This window comes from Notechis scutatus, chromosome 1 (genome assembly GCF_049901735.1).
Source record: "Notechis scutatus isolate UNSWTSFEM ecotype Mainland chromosome 1, rNotScu1.2, whole genome shotgun sequence".
Classification (NCBI taxonomy): domain Eukaryota; kingdom Metazoa; phylum Chordata; class Lepidosauria; order Squamata; family Elapidae; genus Notechis; species Notechis scutatus.
Window position 1 is genome coordinate 46180970 of NC_142009.1, and position 24067 is coordinate 46205036.

The following is a 24067-nucleotide window of genomic DNA, read 5'->3' on the forward strand; positions in this document are numbered from 1 at the left end:
AATTCTGACCAGTGAGTCATTCTAGGCGACAATATATGCGGCGTTGGTTTATCCCCTGCTAAATGCCAAGTAAAGGCTTGTGGTCTGTAACTAGAGTAAAGGGCCGCCCGTAAACATATTCGTGAAACCGCTTCACGGCCGATACAATAGCAAGAGCCTCTTTGTCAAGTTGGCTATAGTTTCGTTCAGCCTTTGATAACGTGCGGGAAAAGTATGCAATCGGAGCCTCATTCCCATTTGGTAACACGTGGCTCAAAATGGCTCCAACTCCAAACGGTGACGCGTCGGACGTAATATTTAATGGCAAAGTCTCGTTGTACTGCATTAGCACAGCGTCGGAGGTTAATAAGTCCTTCACCTTTCTGAAAGAGCGCTCTTCTTTGTGACCCCAAACCCAAATAGCTTTCTTGTCGAGAAGTCGATGTAAGGGTTCGGCTACTGTTGCCTTGTGAGGCAAGAAGATGTTGTAAAAATTAATGAGTCCCAAGAAGGCCTGGAGATCAGCCTTACTTTTAGGTCTTGGGGTGTTTTTAATTGCTTTGAGTTTGGTCTCGGTGGGGTGAATCCCTTGTTTATCGAGGAGATACCCAAGAAACTCCACCCGCTCAGTACACAGTTGAGACTTATTTTTTTTTACCTTGAGGCCGGCGTCTTTGAATCTATGCAGAACTAGTTTGAGACGCCGTTCGAGCTCTTCTTTATTAGGGGCAGCAATTAAAACGTCATCAAAATACGGCACAACCCCTTTTATGCCTTGCAAAAGTCTCTCCATTAGACTCTGAAATATCCCGGGGGCTACACTCACTCCGAACTGGAGTCTGTTGCATTTAACTGGAGTCTGTTGCATCTAACGATAGTGTGTAACGATAGTCTGGGCCTCTGCGGTTTCCGTATCAACGGGTAGTTGTTGATACGCTTGCGCTAAGTCTAACTTTGCGAAGATCTTCCCGCCGCCCAGGGAGTGGAGAAGATGTTGAACCACCGGCACCGGATAAGCGCTCTGTTGGAGTGCGTGGTTCAGGGTGGCGCGGTAGTCTCCACAAATTCTGATCGACCCATCCGGTTTGATGGGGGTTACGATTGGGGTTTCCCAACGGGCATGGTCAATGGGTTCCAACACCCCTTGGGCTATTAACTTATCAAGTTGCTCGTCGATCTTGGGTTTAAGGGCGAATGGCACCCGACGAGGCTTAAGGCGGATAGGGGCTATTTCTGGATTGAGGCTAAATGATATAGGGGTTACCATCGACAACAGTCAATGGAAGTGCTGCACTACGATTTTTGAAGGTTACTCGGACTTGAGTCAAGCCGGCGACTGGAATCGTGTTCCCCTGGTAATCCCTGAGGACGACCTTCTGGGTGCTGAGATCCTGACGACGGATGGCAGGGATGAGTTGTTTGAGGGTCTTCCAGGAAACCATCGAGAGGGACCCAATCGACTCCATTTGGCAAGGTTGGTTTTCGACTCTCCATTTGGCAAGGTTGGTTTCGCTTGTGTGCCTCTTCCTTCGTTCGGTTGATGGTGACTCTCACAGGCGCAGAGGGAGCGGAATTGAGTTGTTTCTATGCGTCAGTAGTCCTTAGAGTTCTGGACTTTGATTGCCAGAATGGTTGTCGGAACTTCTAAACCAGGTGAAGTGCCTCTTGATGAAGCCTTCGGTGCTTCGGCAGCTGATGGTTTCTTCTGCTGCAGTAGGTAGGTGACGGCCTTTGGAAAACTGACGTTGTCTTTCTCCATAGGCCTTCTGCACCCGTGTGGTGCATCTAATCCCAGAACGACGCAGCTCTGGCTTTTCTGTTGTTCCCTCTGGTAATATTCGTGTCTTCAGGCCAGTGTTGATGCAGCGGATGCATAATCAGCCCACAGAAGAGGTGCAAGGGTGTCCCAATCCATTTCTTTTACTTCAGCCGGTTTTTGCAAGTGCTTTAGCCACCCGGAATACGGCAGGTCCGCAGTGAGCCAGAAACACTGCTCTTTTCTTGCTGGTGGAAACATCCTCTAAATTGTTGGTTTCCAAGAACATCTGGAAACGATCCATATACGACTCCCAGTCTTCTTTTTCTGGGTCAAAAAGAGCAGGTGGTATAGCGCCGCCTGACATCCTGTCGATGTAGATGCGCTCTCAGCCACGTGCTTCAGTTGGAGCTCTGTAGGGTTTAGCCAGCTCTTTTGTCTCCGCATCCCATCCTCGTCGCCAGTGTTATGTTTGAGGCATGGGTTTAATGAACGGAGACCAGACTGTCAACCTTGAACTTCAGCTCTTTATTTACAGCATGTTAACAGAGACAAAAAACCCCGGATAGCGGCCACCCTTTTATAGAGTGAACTGCTATCCGGATGACCAATGGATGATGTTATTGGGTTTGAATCTCGTCCAATGGGACTCGGCCCGCCAACAGCCAGTCAGATTGCTCAGAATGAACCAATCATAACTTGCCATTATATGGGCCAATAGGAAGTGCAGGATTACGATCCTGCTATGTAGATGAATCTTTATTAATCACATTTCTTTAGTTCACAACATTGGGGAATAGGAATATTAAATAATAAATACATTTTAAATGAAGAATAGGAACTGAAAGACTAGAAATAAGTTCCTACAATTACCAATTTACCAATCTACCACTCTCTTAATTCCAGTATGAATTCAGATAAGTAATTTTCCCAATGGTGGCTCACGTGGTTAGGATCCTGGGCTGATGATTGGCAGGCTCGCTCAAGACCCAGTTGCTCCACAAGATGGGGTGAGCTTTTGGCACATGTTCCACCTCATGCCAATCCATCAATTTGAAAGTGAGGGATCATAAGTAAATAGATGGGTACCACTTCAGTGGGCAATTTAACAGGGACATGAAAACTCCTGGGAGTTTTCTGGGTGATCCTTTCAACCTGCTCCCAACACAACTCTTGTAGTAGTAGCACTTTTCCCATTCTTAATTGGACTTCCTTTCCTTGAATTCATACAGGATTCAGCAACCTCTGCTGGATCTATTCCCCATCCTAATCTCACCAAAAAAAAAAAAAAGCATAATACTTCTCAAATCTCAGGAGAGGTTTCAATAAGGTCTAGTGATTTTTTTTTTGGTGGGTGGGCAGTCTAGAAATTGTTTTCAAGGTCTGATGGGCAGCCAAAAAAGACATGGTGGCAGAAACTTACCATGCCAGAAAAGCCATGACAATTGAAGGGAAGGATAGGCAACACTTCTAAACACACTGGTTTGGGGAAAGCCTACCTATGTTTTAGTTTCAGAAAATATAACAATCTGGCCATTGGGCTAATGGTACTAATGTCGAACCCTTAATAATTGATTATTGATGCTCTTTAGTCCTTACTCTGTCACACAGACTCACTTTACCCACAGCAATCTATGGGCATTGTGAAGAAAACCTTCTCCAAGATCTGATGTGAAGGCAAACTAGGCTGATCTTGAAGCTTCCTCCACCTCCCCTGCCCTCTGCATATTGACTTCCTTTGCATGCAGACAACACAGTGAATTTTCAACCTTACTTCAGAGTTGTCAACTTGTTTGCTGGTGCCTTGCATTATTTTCTCTTGGCAGACCAGTGACAAAGCACTGTATGGAACACGCCTTTAGAAGTCAGAAATTCAAGCATCCATGAAAATCAGTTAAGCTTGAACCCATAGAATTTTCCAACAGGTCATTGATCAATAGCCTTTAGATATGTAATGAATAGTTGTACTCTGGATTCTGTCAGATGGTGTTTTCCTTTGGAACTGATAAATTGCACCCTTTTGTGTGAGCCAGCTGAGGTTTGAGGCAAGACAGCCTGTGCTGGTATTTGCTTTGGCTCCAACAATGCCATACACTTGCAAAAATACAGCTGGCAAAGGGTGTTAAAAATATCTGAAAAGTTATTTTCATACCTTGCCAAGGGCTTTGAAGTCATGCCCTGTCAGATTTGCATAGAATAAATTTGCAAGAAGAATGATCAGAAATTTTAGGATCATTCCAGAAAAATCTGAACAGATGTATTGGTGAGAAAGAAAGAAAATGAAGTGTTTAAACCACATTCTCTGTCTTGACTTAGGATACCAATCTCCAGATGTAGTCTCAGTAGTTGCCCTATATAAACAAAGGTGAGATCCACATAGGCCCTGGAAGAGCCATGGAGATTAATATCAGGAATATTGTTTCTATTTCTGTATTCTATAGCATCCCCATACTCTCCAAATGCCTCTAATGATCCAGTTTCTATATAACAGTGCTGGGAAAAGACAAACATTACAACATCTGTACAATTAACCGGGTTGCAATTCATTCTTTAAGTTTTTTTCTTTATTTCTTTTTAAAAACTTAGCACTGGAAGAAAATGTGCTTGATTGTCTGACTGCAATTTCCTAGCTACAGCTAGGAAAAGAGAAGGCAAAGGAGGAGCAGAAATTTATGGTCTTCCCAATTCTTTTCATCTTTCTGAAAGCATGCATGAGGCAAAACATTTTATCAATGCAGTTCACTAGCACCAAAAGATGATCAGAGCAGAAAGCATTCAGGCCAGTGGTGGGATTCAATTTTTTTTATTACCGGTTCTGTGGGTGTGGATTGGTGGGTGTGGCAGGGAAAGGATACTGTAAAATCTCCAGTAAGATGTGGTATTTGCTGGTTCTCCGAACTACTCAGAATTTCTCCAGAACTGGTCAGAACCTGTTGAATACCACCTCTGTCTCTGTCCCAGTTTTTACCCCATCACCATTTCTTTTCTCAACTTACTAGATAATTTTAGGAAGCACAGAGACATATTTATAATTTAAAAACATGCAGTAATAAATGATAGAAGACTCAAGAGCGGCTTCTAATAAAAATATTTTTTTAATGGTAAGCGTCTTAATTCATCAGCCATATATACTCATTACTTAGCTTGAATTAAAGCAACACAAAACCCACACAATTTCTTCCTGTGGTTGTGTAGTAGAATGAAGGAACATGAACACATAACTTCAAGGGAGGTAGAAGCAGGTGTGTGAAAGGGCAACACCACAGCAATTATGGACAGCTGTGGAGAAAATTTGCTCAGGATTTCCCAAATTTAGACCCAAACTACTGATAAAAGGGAATGATGGGTCAGCAATGCCATCTTCCCCACCTTTATAATATTTTTGGCACATAGTAAAACAAAAACACACCTTCACCATATCAAAACAATTCTCTTGCCATCTTGCTTTCTAAAAAATTTCACAATCTGAATGAGAGAAGCAGCTCACTTTTGTACATTTTAAAAAAATGTAATGTTAATTCAAAGATAGCACCATTAATCCTACAAATGTACTAGCAAATCATTGTTTGCTAGTTCCCTATTTTTACTATTTTAAAACAGAGAAAGGTTTGAAGAAAGAAAAACAGTAGCTTTTCCAAAAGAATTAGTAAGCTCTCTGCCAGAACAAATGGAATACATTTCCTAGAAATTGTCGGGCTCCAGACACACTGCAACACACACCAGAGCCCAACAACGATGTCGGGTGGTGGGAGGAACTTCTGTTTATCTCGTTGCCACCCCAGCCACCAACACAGAGGGATGCTTTATGACCCAACACTGATCTAAGGCCTGCTGATGCTCCATGACCCCACGATGGTCCACAATCATATGGAGAGGTCTCCGGATGGAGGCTGGATCCCGAGAGCCAGCTGCTGGTCATGCTGACAATGGAGAGATTAGGATGATGTCATTAGAAGGTGACAGGGGGGTTGCAGCAGGCTGGGAATGGGTGACAGCTACTGAATCTGGGACTGAAGGAGAGACAAGCGGTGGCTGACGTTCAGAGGAGAATGGCCATGGTGGTGGTAATCACAGTACTGGGCACAATCATGGGATAATAAGGAAGGGTAGTAAGCACATGGGTGAAGGAAGCTGCAGATAGGCAGATGTTAGTATAACAAAGGAACGTGTTAGGAATATAAGTCACCTAACAGTTATTTGGGTTGGACAATATATAAACCAGGATAGACATTTTAATACTGTCTCTTTAATAGAATCCTAAAAGTGTAATTGGCTGTAGTTTCTCAAATGGCCATAAGATGGAGCCAGAAACCTGGGTTGTTTTAGTCTTAGTCTTAGTCTCAGAAGAAAGTATATCTCAGTGAGTCTCTGTTTTTCCTTCTGTTGGAGAGTATTGCCGTTCCTTCTAAATGGACTGTTATTCTTGGATTGGATGTAAGTCTGTTACTGAACTGTTTATGATACTGGACTTTGTTACTGGATTATCCCTGGACTGAAAACTGACTGATCTTTCCTGTGAATGACTTTGGACTGCCTATTTTGAACTTTGCTTAAACCTTTATGGAAAGTAAAAACCTACATTTACTCTTCAGTGTATCTGTGTGCTGTGTGTGTGTTATTCAAACACTGCTCTCAAATACGTCTCCCTGTATGCGCTCATTCTCCTAACAGGGAATTACCTCAACAGAACAGATGTTAGGCAGCTTAGATGAGTGAGAGGGGAGGTACTAGAGTATTTAAAGCGCCGAGAGGCAGTGGGTCTTAGCACTGGCTTTATTTGGAAATATCTTTACTCGCTGTTGCATTGTTTTGGTTGCTGGAATAAAGTGAAGATTATGCCAAACTGTGAGTCCTGGCTGCTTTTTTCAGGTGGGAGACCAAAAAACCAGAGGCATCTGAGAGAAAGCCAGCGCCACCTGTTTTAAGAGTTCTAAAAGTTTTTGCCTAATCCCAGTGTAGAAAGGGAAAGTTATTCTATCTGTCCAATTATGTAGTCAGTCTGCTGTTTTAGGAAATAAATTGGGATAGTGTTACATGACAATGTAAAATAACTAACTTTGTCTGCCAGTCCTAGAAGATGGGACTTGTAAATTAAATTCTAAAAGAAGAATTATTCTATCAGGAAGTTGGTTACTTTTTGGGGGGTGGGGTGTTGGCACTTTAACTTGTCTGAATGATCTAGCATGGTCTTTGTTTGTTTGTTTTTTTACTCTTTTGCAGCACATTTAGCTGTTTGTATGAAGTTGCAAGGATATAAGTCCCAAGGTCTTCAGACTATAGAAGGAGAGTTCAGCCCACCCAACTTTTTTTGTGTGATGTCAGCAAGCTTGTGCTCTTATCTATGTAACTCAGTCTTTTAATTCATAAATTCTAGTTTTACTTTATTCTTCCCTATAGTCACAAAAAACCATATAAAATTGATAAATGGCTGTGGAGTTTTTCCCTTTTACTTTACAGTTTAATTGTTTATTTAACCAAGAGCAGCTCCTTTAGACTTGACCTGGTCCATGTCAAATACACTATGGTTAGAAAACTTCTCATGCTCCCATTAACTCTAAGCCATTTCCAATGTCACTTTTGATTAATAGTCCAGATACTACAAATGCCATTAGAATTAATGATATAAGGAAATTGTATGAAAAGTAATGAAGTAAAAACTTGTGTTGCAATCTCCAGAGGAGGGGGTGTATTATACACATCTATTTTAAAGCAAGTTTCATTTTAAAAATCATTCTTACAACTAATTTACAACTGTTTTCTTCACAATGCTGTACATATACACAGATTTGGTGACTGGATCAAACTGGATCACTGATGAATCACATATTAGTTTCATTATCTCCAGATTGGCCATTGCTGAAAGTTCTATGAATTAGTTCAAACATCTGGAGACTATCAAAAGTGGGATCAATTTACAGTGGATACCAACTTCAGCTTGATGCTTTGTGTGGTATCTTTCTTCATCCACAAGATGACTACTGCTTGTGATCAGTGCTGAGCCTACAAAAGAAGTACAGACTGAAATATACTTCAAGCTTCTTTTTCTGGTGTATATGATCTCAGTGTTTTTCAATGATTTGGATACAATATCAGAAATCTGTGTAGAATCTCTGTTCTGACAAAATATAATGCATGAATGGAAACAACTTGATGGTTAGGGTTTTGAAATCAATTCTGATTCAGTTGGAACTGGAGATTCAAAGTTCAGAAAGGACTTGATTTGATTCATATTTTTAATTCAAGATCAAACTGATTTGATTAGAATTATTTCAATATTTTATTTGAAAAAAGCTTCTTTGGTAGGCTGTTACCTCGAAAGCAACCAATGTCTGAACTGAACTTTATATTTTGGTAGAAAGAAGTGAAAAATTGCAAGTGCACTGAGGAGGTTTTGAAAGGCTCTTAACCCCACTAAGCACTTACCTCTGGTTATATAGAGGGTTTTTCAAAACTGCTCAAGCAGCACCAAAAGCACAAATCAGAAAGTACAGTATGAATTCCCAAAACAAAGAGGACCTTTGAGCTTCCTTCAACACAATAGCAGCTGAGACATCTATGATGATTCTCCTAGACATGGGATATATATGGCCCTTCAGATTTTTTGATCTAGAACTTCCAGCAGTCCATCAGAGATGAGTGATGCTGGGATGTTACAGTAGTAACATGTAGAGGACTATAGCCTATAGGGTCCCTATCTCTATTCTATGGCATATGAATAACCAGTTATCACTTTGGAACAATAACTCCTGAACATGACTGGGTCAAGTAAAGAACACCTAAAAACACGATTTATGTTTGGGACAATTTCATGTTGCAGATATTTTTCTTTCTCAATATATTTTCATTTCCCTTCTAAAAGAATGATACTTTAGAATGCCAGACGTATGTATTTGCTTAATTGTTTTCATTGTTTTCATATCCCACCCAACTCCTTATTTTAAATAAGCTAGTATTCTAAGACAGTTAGGTGAAGAGATGTTATTTCTTGATCTTGAATTCAATTTCAAAATATTTCTTGTTTATATACTGTATTTAATAACTTTATATTTGATCAGGTTCTGACAATTCTTGTTGGCTTACAAAGTGTATGATTTGACAATAATCTCATAAAATAATATAACAAAAGCTCAGCCATGGAAAAGCAGTATCTTCTAGCCTTCCCACCACCACCACACACATATATACTCCTCTGGGAAATGTGGGACTATAGGCAGCTTCTTCCTGTAAACATTAGTGGGTCAGGTTGATTCCAGCGAGAGCAGGCAAGGATCCAGTTTTCAAGCTATAGAAGGTTTTATAGATCAAGAGTATCACTTTAAATTGTATCCAGAAACCTATGAGAAAGGACTTTAGGATCTGCAACGTAAGTATTATGTCAGTATTGGGAATTGATACATTTGCAGGCCACTTGCAGTTTCTGAGTAATCTTTAAGGGCAACCCATGTAAATTGCATTGTAATAGTCTAATCAGGTGATAATGAAGGTGTAAAATAAGGTAAGGTTGCAATTGGTATACCAATCAGACCTGAGCAAAATTCCTTTAGCTTGGCTTCTACCACTGTTGAAACAGGAGCCAAAACTTCAGGAATATTGCTTGCATCTCTAGAGAACTAAAAGAGAACTGTAATAAAGAAAGAACACCTCCAGCTTGCTTGGGTTTGGCTTCAGCTATTTTCTAATATTCAGATCCTTGCATCTTTCAGGCACCAGGTAGGATATCAATAACATCTCCTCTTCAAGCAGAATGGGAATGTAAAGTTTGCTATGTTCAACTTATTGACGAAGCTGCATCCCAAATTATCAGATAACCCCTTCCTGGGGTTTCATATAGACATTAAAAAAGTGCGGGAGGGAGGACCAAACAGTGCTATACATTCTACAACTTCAACAGGTGCCCTTTATGCTAACTGAAGTATTGCCTCACTCATTGCCTCATTTCTATTTTGACCAGACACTCTAAATAGAATAAAGCAAAATATTTGAGTGTTTTTTTTTTTTTACAAATGCAAAACATCCTGGGAATTTCTTTTTTTGGTTGCTTATCTGCTAAAAAAAAATAGATGATTTGATTCCTCCACCTCCCCTTTTTACTGTTCTTCTCATTAAACTGGAGCAAGCTCTTTTGTTTACATTATTGGGAGCCTTTGCCTGCCCTTTATCATGTTAGCAGCAGACTGGTGGGATACAAGTGGGTTCAGCATCAGTGCATGAATATAGTATCTTTTCCCTGGAAAAACAAAATATCTTGGTTAGGAACAATGATTAAAATTAATGGGATTTTCCAGGGCATGGAAGGCTTAAGAAATGTCTGCTTAAAAGATTGCTTATGAATCTTCCATTATGAACTTATCTAAATTCATATGGTGTTGCTGATGAAAGTGATCCCTCTATCACAACACTCTTCACAATCCTGTCTTGTTGGGTACCTTTGTTGCTCTCTGATAGTACACTGTCAGATTTTGCACTTCCATACTGTACTGTTGAACAGCCCAGATTGTAGAGTGAAAGGAGGGCAGAAAATAATATAACATGGAACAATTGGCCTCCAGAAGTTGTGATGCTCCAACACTGGAGATTTTTAAGAAGAAATTGAGCAACCATTTGTCTGAAATGGTATAGGGGTTCCTGATTGAACAGGTAGTTGGACTAAAAGACTTCCAAAGTCCCTTCCAGTTCCGTTATCTCTTATACAGTTTCAATATTGATGTAAAATTCAATGATAAAAATGCAATAGCAGTGTATTGGGTAGCTTTTGGTTGTTTGGTCTGTTAAACTAAAGGAGTCATAAAATGAATGAATGCAGAAAAGCCCAAAATATGGAAATACTTTTAGTGTGATCACGTTGAATGAGTGTAAATCTATCCACTTATTTCAAAAACTAAATGATACTTTGGATGTTCTCTGTGAGCTTCTCTGGGCAACATTGGCCAGTCACTCTGTCTCTGTTAACCTCGTTTGCAGGACTGTTGTGAGGATTAAATGTCATGCACTACCTAGAAACTGCTCAAAAGAAAGACGGGAAAGGCAGAATTAATGAAATTAAACCATAGCTTAGGTTTTAAAAAAAATATTATATACCATACATTACTCAGAAGAAACAAAGATGGTGGCTATGCTATTTTCTTTACTAAGATATATAACTGATTCTTCAGAATCATTCATACTCAATTAAAAATGAACCATGTGGTATAAATATTGTACATTCCAAGTCCTGGGAACACAATAACAATTATGTCAAACTTGATACTACCCTTATGTCAGCCTTTATTAGAAACCAGATAATCTGTGCCCATTGGGTCATTGTTTCCTTGCTTAAACAGAGAAACAGAATGGCAATGGGTAGGCAAAAAAAAAACAACAGTAGGAGGAGGAGCAACTTCTGAATACCCGCCAGCTTCCTCATTTACTTTGCTGGTGGGAAGCTTGCAGGAAAAATGTCAGTGGAGAAGTCGGCAGGAAATTGCAAGTCTGATGGAAGATATAGGTTGGAAAGGATGGACAGGGATGCCAAGATGTGTTATGTGAGTCATGTAGGTGTGCAGGGGGTTGGGATGGGTCAAGAACAATGCTTGAAGGCTGCAGGGGTATATGAGAGATGCAGTGGTTGGGGATGATATGCAGGTGGGGATTGGAAAGAGTGCCTGGGAGTGCTTGGGAGTTTGCAATAGGTAAGGAATGGCATTTGGGGGAAGGTGCAGGTTAAGAAGGCTCATGATTTGATTAGGGCTTCCGTTGGAACCCTGACAAAGGGTATGTGGGAATGCCCAAGAGGTTCCACATGTGTTGGGGAAAGGGGCGCAGGAGTGGTACAAGTTGAAAGGTTCCATGGGGGTACACAAGTGGAATACACATCAGGGAAGGCACACACCGGACAGAGTGGGTAAGGAAGTGTGCATGGTGAAGCACAACAACTGCCATATGAGTCAGAGAGGGTGTGTGGGGGTGCAAAAGAAGTGCTGTGTGGGTTGGGGAAGGTGTGTGCGGGATCCAGCGTAGGTTGGGGAAACTCGTGGTGAGTACAATGGACTGGGAAATGTGCAGAGGGGGTTCCTACCTCCCTTCCCTTCCTAGCAGGCAGGTAAGTGGTTGCTGCTGGGTGTGGGAGGAAGCAAAGGATTATGAGACTGGATGGGAAATTGCCACAGAACATTGAAAATGAAATCATGTGACTGCAGACAGTAACACTGAAGCAACCACAATTTTCCCAAATTTTATTTAGTTGGGATTATAGGTCCCACATTTTGGACACATTCTGTAAGTTACCCATTTTGAGGTACCTTGGTTCAAAAACTATTGTCCTATGAGTTTAAAGTAATAACAGCAAGAATTTTAGTAGAAATGTAAAGAGTAACACCAAGCTTGGCATAATTGTTATGTTCAAGGTGCTGCCACTTATGTCATGGCATCTAACCAGTTTTTTAGGTTAGCACTCCCCTTGATAAGAATGGACTTTCATTCTAAAAGAAAACTGACTTGCAGAAATTGAAGCTCCAGTACTCGTCCTCTTTCATGTTGTTCAATCATCCTTGTTGATCAAAAGCAAAGGCAACAAGAAACAGCAGCAATCCACTTGCCAGCCATAGAGAACCAAAAGGTAAACAATGTTTTCTCTTCCTCTTGGTGCAGAATCTCTTGGTCTGTGGCATTCAACTTGCAGGTTGCACAAGACACATTGATTGGAAACAGGAACCTGATTTTGATGACAAATATAGCAATATGATTTTCACTGATGTGCCACTTGGTTCTGCGCTGTAACTTAAATATGGATAGTATGGAATTTGTCTCTGTCTGTCTGAATTATTCTAGAAGAATGGAAAAAGTGGCAACTATTTCCTTAAAATAAAACAAAAACAAACAAAAAGTTGTGTAGAATCATGGTGGGGTAAAACATGTCCTACTAGATAAGCATCTTCTGGATCACAGAAGAACAACTTGGGCCTTTGGTTGTCAGGATGCCTTTGAAAAATGATATATCATAGCTGTAATATTGTACCAATATTCAATGGTCTTTTTTATTCTTGATTTTTTGTATGGGTTTCCAGTCACAAACCACACACATTCAAAATGCCAAAAGCTTTCACTTAACCTTCTACCCTCCAATGCTGAAAAGTAAAATGCCTTTCAGAGCAATTAATTATACGTTAAAAGAGGGCAATTTGTCATCCATTGTGGAATCCTGATTAGATAAAATCTCTAAATATCACTTTTATTTATTTAACTTTTAAACATGCCACCCAACATTTCTGAGTAAAACAGATGGGGATTTGTAACACCACTTAGCTGTTAAAATGTCTGAGGTATAGAGCAGCAATGATACTGAAGAGTAAATATAATATACCAAAAAGCAATTGATCCCAAAGTGCTAATAACTCTTAAATGTTATGATAGAGTTTTTATGGTTTAAATCCAAAATTACAGAAGTAGAACTTTTTTAGATTATAGGAATTTGTCTTCCCTTCTCCTGCCCTTCATATCCCATATACCTCTCTCAGTTTTTTACATTCTGGAAAAAATTGAGAATCTTATGAGAGCTGAAGAGGAAAGTCCAGCAATTAACATGAACATATAATGTTTGATTTTATTTCTGTTTGATGCCACTTTCTCTCTCTTTTTACTTCTGTTCAATCATATCTGATTCTTGAAAACAGCTGTGACAAGTCCCTAGAGTTTACTTGGCAAGGTTTCTCAGAAATGATTTGCCATTGCTTCCCTCCTAGGGCCAACAGAAAGTGACTGGCTCAAAGTTAACCAGCTGGCTTCACGTACAAGGCAGGACTAGAATTCAGTCTCCCAATTTCTAGCCTGATGTCTTCACCACTATACCAAATTGACTGACTGACTGACTCTCTCTCTCTCTGTCTCTCTCTGTCTCTCTCTCTCTCTCTCTTAACCTTCACACAAATGAAGTTGTCAGTAACAGAGGACAAGAATGGACCTCTAACTCTTTGACCATCATTAACTTTGAAGAGCCTGTTTTTTCTTGAATGAAGAAAGAAAAATTACAGGATGTTCAAAGAGGAAATTATAAGATCTTCCAGAACACATCTGATGTATGATTCAAGGCTGGCATAAATCAATTATTTGTATGGAGACAAAATATTGGACTTAAGCTCACATGGTAAAAAGAAAAAAAAGTTTCTCCCTAAAATATTTGCCTATTTCTCAGATATAACTTTGAAGCAAAATCCCCTTTGTTCCTTGACCTCCTTTGGCTTCTTGGGATGCAGATCAGATTGTCCAACTCTCTAATTCCTATTGGGGGAAAAATAGATTCAGTAGAGAATTTGCGAATGGTAAATTTTTCATTTCTATTAGTTAGATGAGCTTGGAATCAGGAAATAGGGTAAGAGGTTTTCAGGTTGGCACCCCAAAAGTTTGCACACCATTAGGAGTTAAACACCATGCCTGAAAATATAAACTCTACTTTCTTTGTGCATTCCATCAACATTTATGACACTTCTTTTTTCCCTATGATTCAGACCATAGCAGAGGTCACACAACCCTGACAGATTGAATCAACCTAATCCTGTTTTACTATTATTTATAGGAGCAAGAGTAAAGGAGAGAAGGATGAAGTTTGAAGCTTCCATTTGGATCTGAAGTCTGCCAGGAATTAAGTCATGCTAATGAATTTTTCCTGTTTTTTTCCTCATGTTTTATGCATCAGACTTTACATCAGGTGGCATATTAGACCATAGAGGAATCCTGGGATACTGGCTGTTTAACGGTAATGATGAAATCATACTTTAGAGAGCAGCTGTCTTTCTAATAAAATCCTTGGGAAACTGCCAACTCAGAGAGTGGAATTTTATTTGATACAGCAGACATGTTTCAAAGATAATGTTACATACCAAGCTCATCCGATGAATGGCACCAAGAGTGATTATAGTGATAACTTGATTCATATTATAATGAAATTTAATCAAATGACACTTTCTAACTCTCTACATGATCTAGAATAGATCGAAGAATCAATTTTGAGATGCAGTTTAGTGTTAGGCTTCCCTAACTATTAATAGTGCTGAACAAGGTCTTATATCCGTGTAATAAACTGTGCATAGATACACTGCAGGGTAGGATTCCAGTATTGGACCAGGATCAGGTTTCAGTCCCCATGACCATGGAAGCAAGTAAGTGACTTTGGGAAGATCATTCTCACTCTCAGCTCAACCTATCTCATGGTTGATCTCATGGATTGATCTCCTTGGGGGGTGGGAAAGAGACAGATATTGTTAATAAATAATGGGCAATGAAGTGGGGGAAAATCACTTCCAGAGATTTTGTCAGAGAACATTCAAACTTGAAGACTAATTTAAAACCTGGCTGTTTCAAGATTATTGTTGCTTTGTCCCATTGGAGGGGGGAGGGAGTCTGAAATTACACACCAACAGAAATGTATTGTGCCTACTTTGTGACTACAAAAATGTATCTTACAGCCACAGAGAGAAATCCAATTGTTTTTGTTGTTTTTCTGCTTATCTCTGGTTATAAAATAAGGAGAGTCAGAAGAGTTAAAGGGCACCTTATTCGGTGGCACCAGCTAACAGGCTGTGTGGTTGATCTGAAGAGCTAAGCAGGATCAACCCAAGTGCTAAGCAGGATCAACTGTGATTAGTACTTATGTGAATTCCCCAGTCACGCATCTTAGAGTTGCCAAATTGAGAACTGAAAAGATATACCTCCACATGAATCCATAATATCTGTGCTTTTTTTTTTTTACTAGGACATATAAACATATATTGAGTGGAAAATGACTGCCATTAAATGTCTACTTTTTGAGCTGCTGTTCTTTGTTTAATCTGTAAGTGGTTAGTTTAGTAGTTTCAAACATCATATTTATGCCTTTGTCATATAGGGATTATGTTAGGTGTGGGCTAGATTGAAGAGGCAGGACAATGGTAGGAGGGAAGGATTTCTTTATTTAGCTCTGAACAAAAGATTGCCGCCCGGTGTGCCTGCTGTTCTTTTTACAGGCTGCTGTCCACAGTTTCAGCCACTGATGGCTGTTCATTTTCCCGCCTGGAAAATGAACCAATGGGGGAAGTCTGACATCACTGACTCTTCCCATTGAATATCTAACACCCCTCCCCTCCTGAAAGAAGCATTCATCCGATCAGATATAATCACGTAAGTAGGAAGGACTCCTGTGAGTGCGACTGGACCTTCGCAGTTCAGCCCCGCCCCCCAGTGGTGGCAACCTGACTAGTTGGGTCTGTTGTCACTCCAGAGCCAGTAGGGTTTTTCAGGGGTGGAGCTGGCTCCGACGGAACAGAGGGCTCTGAGTTCCTTTGCTGGATTCCCCCTCCCCAGCTAAATTATCCTGTGGTGTACTTGAGTTTGAGTCCCACCCTAGAGTGGGGAGGCTTGTGTTTTCAGTATTTGTAGTTGTTAGGGTTGGTCTTACCTCGCTATGTTGTGTTTCTGTTTCTGAGGTTTTCATGTCATTCAGATTCCGTTCCAATCGTCCCCGGAGTTGGTCTATGTGTCTGTTCCATATTTTCCTATCTTCTAGTTCTACTCTATAAGATCGGGGGCCTGTGACTTGACTACTCATGCAGGGACCCATGGTGGCTATTGAGGTAATTCCCCGTTAGGAGAATGAGCGCATACAGGGATATGTATTTGAGAGTAGTGTTTGAATAATACACACACAGCACACAGATACGCTGTACAATAAATGTAGGTTTTTACTTCCAGAAACAGTTTAAGCAAAGTCCAAACGAGCAATCCAAAGTCATTCACAAGTAAATCAGTCAGTTTTCAATCCAGGGATAATTTGAATATCAAAGTCCAGTTCAGTATCAGACTTACATTAAATCCAGAAATAGCAGTCAATTAGGAAAAATGGAGGAACGGCAATACTTTCCAACAGAAGGAAACAGAAACTCACTCACACTCTCTTCTGAGGCTAAGACTAAGACAAACCAGGTTTCTGGCTCCATCTTATGGCCGTTTGAGAAACCACACCTAATTACAGTTTTGCATTTTCTTAAAGATACAGTTTTAAAATGTTTATCCTGGTTTATATATTTCTAACCCAAATACCTGTTAGGTGACTTATATTCCAGCAGTGCCCCCCCCTGCATAGTTGTGAGCATAGACCGATTGACCTATGTTCAAATATCTGCATTTACTCATTGAATCTGTGGGTGTGCTTGGATTGTAGTGTAGGTGTAATCTATCTAGCTCTGATCTTAACTTCCACCCCATTAAAAGTTCTGCTGAACTTCTGTGTGTGGTGGCCAAAGGTGTGATATGTTGTATCGTTAAGAATTTGTCTATTTTCATTTGCCAATCCCCTGGTCCCATTTTTGCTAAGGTTTCCTTCGTGGACCTTATGGCGCTCTCTGCGTTATTCTGGGCGTGTCCAGGTGCTGATAATGCGTGGCGGATTCCCTGTTCAGCTAGGAAACATTCAAAATTGTTTGCTGTGAATTGGGGCCCATTATCCGATACCACAACATCTGGTAAATCATGTGTGGCAAACAATTTCCTCAATACTTTAATCACAGCGTCTGGTGTGGTGGTTTTCATGATCGTTACTTCCACCCACTTTGAATATGCATCAACAGTTATTAGAAATATTTGCCCCTGCATTGGTCCTGCCAGGTCTATGTGTATTCTAGACCAAGGTGCTTTTGGTGATTCCCATTCTAGGGTTGGTGCTGAAGGGGGTGCAGGTTTAGATTCCTGACAAGGTGTACAACTTGCAACCCATTTTTCAATTTCCTTATCTATTCCCGGTCACCAAGTATAACTTCTGGCTAATGCTTTGATTCTTACTATCCCTGGGTGGCCCTTATGCAACATTCTTAAGACTTGTTGTCTCAGCGTCTCAGGTATCACAACTCTATCCCCCCACAACAAACACCCTTTAATTACAGACAGTTCATTTTGCTGAATTTTAAATGGGTTAAAGTCACCTTCCAGCACTTCTTCTGGCCATCCCCTCAACACCCAGTTTAAAATACGTGCCAGAGTTTGTCTTTGGCTGAGTGTTTGGCTATCTCTGATGTTGTGATAAGGCCGGTGGCACTGTCTTCAATGAGGAGTATGGATGTGGCTGGAGCTGGGTCTTCAACAGGTTCTGGAAGGGGGCAACGGCTGAGTGCATCTGCATGTGTTATGGTCTTGCCCAGTCGATGTATAAGGCAATAGTTATATGCAGCTAAGAAAACAGTCCATCTTGTCATTCTAGGGGACAATATGTTTGGTGTTGGTTTGTTTCCTGCTATGATGCCTAGGAGTGGTTTGTGGTCTGTGATTAGTTCAAATTGTCTCCCATAAAGATATTCATGAAAACACTTAATGCCTGCTACTACAGCCAGTGCTTCCTTATCTAGTTGGCTGTAATTCCATTCAGCTTTGGATAAAGTTTTTGAGTAGAAAGCAATGGGTGCTTCTCTGCCACCCAAAAGGACATGCATCACATGTTAGTGAAAGAGTTAATGTTTTATTATATTGTACTAGAACTTTGTTAGAAGTTAGGAGTCCTTTTATGGATTCAAATGCAGTTGTTTCTGCATTCTGTTTCCATTCTGCATTTTTATCAAGAGGTCTGTGAAGTGGTTCAGCAACTGTCACTTTCTGTGGTAGAAAAATACTGTAAAAGTTTAAAAGTCCCAGGAAAGCCTGTAATTCTGTTTTGTTTGTTGGAGTGGGAGCTTCCTTAATTGCTTTTATTTTACTATAGGTGGGGTGTATACCTGTCTCATCAATTAGATATCCCAGAAATTCAACACTTGGTACTGCTATGTGACATTTCTCTTTTTTGAGTTTAAGGCCAGCTTCTTGGAATCTGCTCAAGACTAGTCTTAATCTTTGTTTAAGTTGTTCTCTGCTGCCATGAGGACATCATCAAAATAAGGTACCACCCCCACAATGCCCTGTAGTAGGCGTTCCATTAAGTTTTGAAATAGTCCAGGGGCTACGCTGACCCCAAATTGCAGTCTTTTGCATTTGAAAACACCCTGTGTGTTCCAATGGTCTGAGCTTCTGCTGTTTCTTCATCCACAGGTAACTGCTGATAGGCTTGAACCAAGTCTAATTTGGCAAAAATTTTCCCTTTTCCTATTGAATGCAATAGATGTTGTACAACTGGCACTGGGTACGCGCCTGTTGCAATGCCGTATTAATTGAAATTTTATAATTAGCACAGATTCTGATTGACCCATCTGGCTTAACTGGAGTGACTATAGGGGTCTCCCACTTAGCGTGATCAACTGGCTCTAGTATTCCCTGGGCTATGAGTTTATCTAATTTTTCATCCACTTTGGGTCTCAAGGAGAAAGGGACTCGCCTTGGTTTTATTCTGACAGGGGGAACTTTTGGATCAAGTTTGAGGGAAATAGGGGTCCCCTTATACTTGCCTAGGGTTCCGTCGAACACATCCTTGAATTCAGTCTGCAGGTCCTCTCTCATTTGATTGTGCTCCTCTGCTTGCGTGGTATGGATGGTCACCTCTACTCCTATGGCTCTAAACCATTCTATTCCAAGGAGGCTTGGTACTTCTTTGTCCATGATGGTTAAAGGCAATTCACCGGTGAAGTTTCTGAATTTTACTGGAAAAATTCCTCTTCCTAACATGGGATTTTGGGAAGATCATTCTCACTCTCAGCTCAACCTATCTCATGGTTGATCTCATGGATTGATCTCCTTGGGGGTGGGAAGAGACAGATATTGTTAATAAATAAAGGGCAATGAAGTGGGGAAAATCACTTCCAGAGATTTTGTCAGAGAACATTCAAACTTGAAGACTAATTTAAAACCTGGCTGTTTCAAGATTATTGTTGCTTTGTCCCATTGGAGGGGGGAGGGAGTCTGAAATTACACACCAACAGAAATGTATTGTGCCTACTTTGTGACTACAAAAATGTATCTTACAGCCACAGAGAGAAATCCAATTGTTTTTGTTGTTTTTCTGCTTATCTCTGGTTATAAAATAAGGAGAGTCAGAAGAGTTAAAGGGCACCTTATTCGGTGGCACCAGCTAACAGGCTGTGTGGTTGATCTGAAGAGCTAAGCAGGATCAACCCAAGTGCTAAGCAGGATCAACTGTGATTAGTACTTATGTGAATTCCCCAGTCACGCATCTTAGAGTTGCCAAATTGAGAACTGAAAAAGATATACCTCCACATGAATCCATAATATCTGTGCTTTTTTTTTTTTACTAGGACATATAAACATATATTGAGTGGAAAATGACTGCCATTAAATGTCTACTTTTTGAGCTGCTGTTCTTTGTTTAATCTGTAAGTGGTTAGTTTAGTAGTTTCAAACATCATATTTATGCCTTTGTCATATAGGGATTATGTTAGGTGTGGGCTAGATTGAAGAGGCAGGACAATGGTAGGAGGGAAGGATTTCTTTATTTAGCTCTGAACAAAAGATTGCCGCCCGGTGTGCCTGCTGTTCTTTTTACAGGCTGCTGTCCACAGTTTCAGCCACTGATGGCTGTTCATTTTCCCGCCTGGAAAATGAACCAATGGGGGAAGTCTGACATCACTGACTCTTCCCATTGAATATCTAACACCCCTCCCCTCCTGAAAGAAGCATTCATCCGATCAGATATAATCACGTAAGTAGGAAGGACTCCTGTGAGTGCGACTGGACCTTCGCAGTTCAGCCCCCCCCAGTGGTGGCAACCTGACTAGTTGGGTCTGTTGTCACTCCAGAGCCAGTAGGGTTTTTCAGGGGTGGAGCTGGCTCCGACGGAACAGAGGGCTCTGAGTTCCTTTGCTGGATTCCCCCTCCCCAGCTAAATTATCCTGTGGTGTACTTGAGTTTGAGTCCCACCCTAGAGTGGGGAGGCTTGTGTTTTCAGTATTTGTAGTTGTTAGGGTTGGTCTTACCTCGCTATGTTGTGTTTCTGTTTCTGAGGTTTTCATGTCATTCAGATTCCGTTCCAATCGTCCCCGGAGTTGGTCTATGTGTCTGTTCCATATTTTCCTATCTTCTAGTTCTACTCTATAAGATCGGGGGCCTGTGACTTGACTACTCATGCAGGGACCCATGGTGGCTATTGAGGTAATTCCCCGTTAGGAGAATGAGCGCATACAGGGATATGTATTTGAGAGTAGTGTTTGAATAATACACACACAGATACGCTGTACAATAAATGTAGGTTTTTACTTCCAGAAACAGTTTAAGCAAAGTCCAAACGAGCAATCCAAAGTCATTCACAAGTAAATCAGTCAGTTTTCAATCCAGGGATAATTTGAATATCAAAGTCCAGTTCAGTATCAGACTTACATTAAATCCAGAAATAGCAGTCAATTAGGAAAAATGGAGGAACGGCAATACTTTCCAACAGAAGGAAACAGAAACTCACTCACACTCTCTTCTGAGGCTAAGACTAAGACAAACCAGGTTTCTGGCTCCATCTTATTGCCGTTTGAGAAACCACACCTAATTACAGTTTTGCATTTTCTTAAAGATACAGTTTTAAAATGTTTAACCTGGTTTATATATTTCTAACCCAAATACCTGTTAGGTGACTTATATTCCAGCAGTGCCCCCCCTGCATAGTTGTGAGCATAGACCGATTGACCTATGTTCAAATATCTGCATTTACTCATTGAATCTGTGGGTGTGCTTGGATTGTAGTGTAGGTGTAATCTATCTAGCTCTGATCTTAACTTCCACCCCATTAAAAGTTCTGCTGAACTTCTGTGTGTGGTGGCCGAAGGTGTGATATGTTGTATCGTTAAGAATTTGTCTATTTTCATTTGCCAATCCCCTGGTCCCATTTTTGCTAAGGTTTCCTTCGTGGACCTTATGGCGCTCTCTGCGTTATTCTGGGCGTGTCCAGGTGCTGATAATGCGTGGCGGATTCCCTGTTCAGCTAGGAAACATTCAAAATTGTTTGCTGTGAATTGGGGCCCATTATCCGATACCACAACATCTGGTAAATCATGTGTGGCAAACAATTTCCTCAATACTTTAATCACAGCGTCTGGTGTGGTGGTTTTCATGATCGTTACTTCCACCCACTTTGAATATGCATCAACAGTTATTAGAAATATTTGCCCCTGCATTGGTCCTGCCAGGTCTATGTGTATTCTAGACCAAGGTGCTTTTGGTGATTCCCATTCTAGGGTTGGTGCTGAAGGGGGTGCGGGTTTAGATTCCTGACAAGGTGTACAACTTGCAACCCATTTTTCAATTTCCTTATCTATTCCCGGTCATCAAGTATAACTTCTGGCTAATGCTTTGATTCTTACTATCCCTGGGTGGCCCTTATGCAACATTCTTAAGACTTGTTGTCTCAGCGTCTCAGGTATCACAACTCTATCCCCCCACAACAAACACCCTTTAATTACAGACAGTTCATTTTGCTGAATTTTAAATGGGTTAAAGTCACCTTCCAGCACTTCTTCTGGCCATCCCCTCAACACCCAGTTTAAAATACGTGCCAGAGTTTGTCTTTGGCTGAGTGTTTGGCTATCTCTGATGCTGTGATAAGGCCGGTGGCACTGTCTTCAATGAGGAGTATGGATGTGGCTGGAGCTGGGTCTTCAACAGGTTCTGGAAGGGGGCAACGGCTGAGTGCATCTGCATGTGTTATGGTCTTGCCCAGTTGTTGTATAAGGCAATAGTTATATGCAGCTAAGAAAACAGTCCATCTTGTCATTCTAGGGGACAATATGTTTGGTGTTGGTTTGTTTCCTGCTATGATGCCTAGGAGTGGTTTGTGGTCTGTGATTAGTTCAAATTGTCTCCCATAAAGATATTCATGAAAACACTTAATGCCTGCTACTACAGCCAGTGCTTCCTTATCTAGTTGGCTGTAATTCCATTCAGCTTTGGATAAAGTTTTTGAGTAGAAAGCAATGGGTGCTTCTCTGCCACCCAAAAGGACATGCATCACATGTTAGTGAAAGAGTTAATGTTTTATTATATTGTACTAGAACTTTGTTAGAAGTTAGGAGTCCTTTTATGGATTCAAATGCAGTTGTTTCTGCATTCTGTTTCCATTCTGCATTTTTATCAAGAGGTCTGTGAAGTGGTTCAGCAACTGTCACTTTCTGTGGTAGAAAAATACTGTAAAAGTTTAAAAGTCCCAGGAAAGCCTGTAATTCTGTTTTGTTTGTTGGAGTGGGAGCTTCCTTAATTGCTTTTATTTTACTATAGGTGGGGTGTATACCTGTCTCATCAATTAGATATCCCAGAAATTCAACACTTGGTACTGCTATGTGACATTTCTCTTTTTTGAGTTTAAGGCCAGCTTCTTGGAATCTGCTCAAGACTAGTCTTAATCTTTGTTTAAGTTGTTCTTTGTCCTCTGCTGCCATGAGGACATCATCAAAATAAGGTACCACCCCCACAATGCCCTGTAGTAGGCGTTCCATTAAGTTTTGAAATAGTCCAGGGGCTACGCTGACCCCAAATTGCAGTCTTTTGCATTTGAAAGCACCCTGTGTGTTCCAATGGTCTGAGCTTCTGCTGTTTCTTCATCCACAGGTAACTGCTGATAGGCTTGAACCAAGTCTAATTTGGCAAAAATTTTTCCCTTTTCCTATTGAATGCAATAGATGTTGTACAACTGGCACTGGGTACGCGCTCTGTTGCAATGCCGTATTAATTGAAATTTTATAATTAGCACAGATTCTGATTGACCCATCTGGCTTAACTGGAGTGACTATAGGGGTCTCCCACTTAGCGTGATCAACTGGCTCTAGTATTCCCTGGGCTATGAGTTTATCTAATTTTTCATCCACTTTGGGTCTCAAGGAGAAAGGGACTCGCCTTGGTTTTATTCTGACAGGGGGAACTTTTGGATCAAGTTTGAGGGAAATAGGGGTCCCCTTATACTTGCCTAGGGTTCTGTCGAACACATCCTTGAATTCAGTCTGCAGGTCCTCTCTCATTTGATTGTGCTCCTCTGCTTGCGTGGTATGGATGGTCACTTCTACTCCTATGGCTCTAAACCATTCTATTCCAAGGAGGCTTGGTACTTCTTTGTCCATGATGGTTAAAGGCAATTCACCGGTGAAGTTTCTGAATTTTACTGGAAAAAATTCCTCTTCCTAACATGGGAATTCTGTTCCCTTGGAAATCTTTTAGTATTAAACGTTGTGGTTTTAGTTGTTGTTGAGTTATGCCAGGGATTACTTCTTTTATAGTTGTCCAGGACACCATAGATATGTAGGATCCAGAGTCAATTTCCATATCACAAGGTATTTCTCCTATTATCACTGTGATGTTGAATTTTTTTGGTTTATGGTGATCAGAATGCCCCACTATTGTGTGTTCATAGTCTCTGTCCTTCTCCATTCTATTCTCTTCCCTCCTGTAATTTGAATGAGGAGGTCTCTGGAATCCCCTTTGTTG

The 24067-nt window shown here is 40.8% G+C and overlaps 1 long non-coding RNA gene across 1 annotated transcript in view; it reads left to right on the top strand.

Moving 5' to 3' along the window:
• Positions 1 to 13792, top strand: part of LOC148132774 (uncharacterized) — a 76282-nt gene extending 62490 nt beyond the window's left edge. Inside the window, exon 3 of the long non-coding RNA XR_015749193.1 lies at positions 13643 to 13792. This is a non-coding gene — a long non-coding RNA (uncharacterized LOC148132774). The remainder of the gene's footprint in view (positions 1 to 13642) is intronic.
• The last annotated feature ends 10275 nt before the right edge of the window (positions 13793 to 24067 follow it).